A 3,622-nucleotide genomic window follows, 5' to 3' on the forward strand; every position below is an offset into this window, starting at 1 on the left:
AATTGTTGTAAACAATGTAAGTCTAAATAAGAATGAAAATATCTTCAAAATTAAACTTTAAATACTTTTCAAATAAGACATAGGTGACAGCAGAAATGTTGGTTTCCAGTGCTATAATTCAGCCATTCCAGAAATGCTGACTATATTAGCCAAATTAGTAAGTTGAAGATAAATATTTGCATGGACAAAGAAGAAACTTTTTTAGATGAGAGGATAAGATACAGAGTCATATTAAAAATTACTAGTTAATAATTTATTCATAAGGAAACCAAGAACAATAGAAAAGGGAGGGAGAGATCTGCAAACTCCTTTGATCCAGGAAATATTAGATAAGCTGTTTAGGGTCCTTGCACTTACTCTGTTAATAGATTTGTTTCCCCTGCACCAAATTCTACTTGAAATAGGGAAAGACTGGGAAATGGATGAAAAAGAGCAAAAACTGGAAAAGTAGCCATCCAGCAAAAATATGTTTCCTGAGAATAGATTCAATAATGTGACCAAATTGCAAACTCACTTTCTACCTCCACCTGCCTTTCAAACATTCAGAACTGCATGTGAAGAAGACATCTTGAGCCTAGTATGTGTAAGATTCTTTTCTTATCTTCCTTATTTCTCACGGATATCCACCATCTTCCAGTCCTACAAGTCTTTCTGAACTTCTCAATGTCTCTTACCTTCCCTATCCAAATTGTTGTCCCAGCTTGTTGATTTTACCTTCTTAACCCCTCTCAAACATTCCCTTTCTCTCCCCCTTGCATAGGCCCTGGTTATAATTTCACATGTAGATTATAGGAATATCCTGACTTAACTTTTTCCCAGTCCACTCTAGTAACCTTTCAATTACAGCAGTGATTTTCCTAAAACACCATTTCAATGATGTCGTTCTCTGTTCCTTAGCTCCCCCACCCCCCACCCCATATCCATAAAACCCAGTGGCAAGACCAACTATAAAATGCTTGGAACTGGTTTCAAAACCCATCATAACCTACCCCTCTTCTGCCTTTCCATATGCTTCTTACCTTACCTTCTATAATACAGTAACACTGGCCTCCTGGCCATTCTCTGAACAAGACTCCTTTCTCTGGCCATTCTCTGATTTTTATCCATCTCTGCAATGCCCTCCTTACTCATTTCTAGCTACTGATTCTGTTCCTTTAAGTCTGAACTAAAATCCTGCTTTCTCAGGAACCTTCCCTAGCCCCTCATAATTCCATTTTCTTTTGTGAACTTTTCCCATTTATCCAGTATAAAGCTTCTTTTAACTTATTTGCGTGTTATCTTAATGTAAACTTGTCAGCTTCTTGGTATGGGAACATCTTTTGCCTCTTATTGCATCTCCGGTGCTTATTTCAAATCCGTTAGAAATTCTGATCTGTAATTTATTGAAGTAAACTCTGGGATCTGTTAGATGATGTCATGAACAGTCTGACACAACTGAAAAATGACTGGACAAGAACACCTTTGGATAGCGAGGTGACATAGTACAGAATGGCCTGGATTCAGAAAGTCTTATCTTCCTGAGTTCAACTCTGATCCCAGAAATTTACTCATCGTTTAATGCTGGGGAGTCACTACCCTGTTTGTCTTAGTGTCCTCCCATGTAGAACAGAGGGAGAAGGAAATGGCAAAGCACTCCAATATCTCTGTCAAGTACAACCTCACATGAGGGTCACAAAGAGTTGTATACTCCCAAAAAACAAAAGCCTCAGTGAATTCACTGACTCTTGTATTTGGATTTTCTTTTCAGGGTAGTGGGCCTTCTGAAGAACTGAAGCCATCATGCCTTGAGAGGTTAGTTAGGTTTCTGACCAAAGTACATGCATTTATTTTAAAAGTACAAATACACTAAGGGTGTTGTGCATCTAACTGCTGTCTTTAAATCTCTGTCTTCTGCTCTTTCTCCTTCTATATCTTTGTGAAACATACAAGGTATGAAGTGAGGCAAGTTAGTACTGAGTTGTGTATGGAATTATGAATATTGTTTGCATCTATTTTCATATCAACTTTACTGACACTCACCAAGGAAGACGGTTTTCTGAAAACTTTCACTTGTTTTAAGTATAAACATGGATTTTAAATTTTCTTTAGGAACGAACATATGGACAGTGATGATGGACAGATGGAGCATGAATCTATCAATCCACTTCATTCAGAAGAAAATTCAGATGTTCTTGTGACAAAAAGCGTCTCAGAAGATATATTGTATCATAATGCTTTACATATTTGAAAGTTAAAACTCCTAGTTTTGGGTCAAAAGGGTTTCAAGACTTTTGAAGGTGTCAGTCATATTACAGGAATTCCACATAACCCTGTGGGTCAAGCTACTGTGGAAAGGATTAAGCAGTCTTTGAAAACTTACATGCAAAAACAAAAAGGGAGAGTTCTCCTGATAATAAATTACAAAGAACAATTTATACTCTGAATTACTTGAAACTTGATAATAAAGGGCTGTCTTCAGCCATGAAAATTAAAATTGAAACAAAAGACTGAAAAAATAAGATCATGAAACAACTTATTAATCATGATGATAAACTGGAAACTATAATGGACCCTCAAAAGGTCATGTGGCAGGACAAGAATAAAGAATGGCATGGTCCAGACACTGTACTAACCTGGATAAAGGGTTATGTGTGTATACACAGGTATGGATGAGCATTAGATGTCAATAAGGAAAATCAAGATCATGGATGCTGGAAAAGATTTCACAGGGCCCTCAACAGAGAAGACAAAGATTTCTCAAAAAGCTGCAGCTCTTCAATACCATTAGCAACAAAGATAGTTTTCAATGCGCATGAACAAGAGGTTTTTTCATCTTTGGACTTAGAGACTTAAAGGGATAGATATCCCTCTTAGCTATACCGGCCGAATGCGACACTGTTCATCATGGTTGATAGGTTTAAAACACAATCTGTTTATCATAAGTATCCGGGGGTTTTGATGCTTCAAGATTGTGATACACATCATTGTCATCATGTTATGCTTAAAGACAAGGAATGCACTGAAACACTTGTATCCTGTCATAATACCACACTTGATCTACCTGATTCCCATATAAGTGCTGTTTCCCAATGTCACCAATAAGGATGTAGCAATGAAGGATTTAGATAAATTGATTCTAGCGATAGGGGGACAGACAGTGCAACTGATTCCTATGAATATGAAAAATGGTGATTATACTAATCACATTTCTCATACAGCACCGATATGTTCAGGGAAAGATCATGTGTTTTTAGTGGATCACATTGGGAACCAATCACAATTAATTGTGTATAAGACTGGAATATTCAGTTTTACTTGTTTAGATTGTAAAGTTTGGCAATATATAGGACCTGAAATTACTGGGTAAGTTTTTATATTAAACAAGGCCAAAATATGCTATGACTGTGGTAAAAGCAAAAGGATGGTTTAGATCTCCAAGGGATGAGATATTTGATAGATTGGAAGAATACATAGATCAATTAATGATTGGAACAAAAAGATGTACTTCATGTTTGGTACTGGGAATGACATTATTCATTGAAGCCATTCTGCCATCCATAGTATTAACTATGGCTGTATCTAACACACAAAACTCAGTCAGGCAAATGCATGAAGTATATAACCTTATGAAAAAATGTGTCTA

At 36.5% G+C, this 3,622-nt stretch overlaps 1 long non-coding RNA gene across 1 annotated transcript; it reads left to right on the top strand.

Moving 5' to 3' along the window:
* Positions 1-471: 471 nt before the first annotated feature.
* On the top strand, positions 472-2,214 carry LOC116420201. The gene is made up of 3 exons (XR_004230489.1): positions 472-577; positions 1,748-1,791; positions 2,089-2,214. It is a non-coding gene; the product is annotated as an uncharacterized LOC116420201 (long non-coding RNA).
* The last annotated feature ends 1,408 nt before the right edge of the window (positions 2,215-3,622 follow it).

This window comes from Sarcophilus harrisii, chromosome X, assembly GCF_902635505.1.
Source record: "Sarcophilus harrisii chromosome X, mSarHar1.11, whole genome shotgun sequence".
Taxonomy (NCBI): domain Eukaryota; kingdom Metazoa; phylum Chordata; class Mammalia; order Dasyuromorphia; family Dasyuridae; genus Sarcophilus; species Sarcophilus harrisii.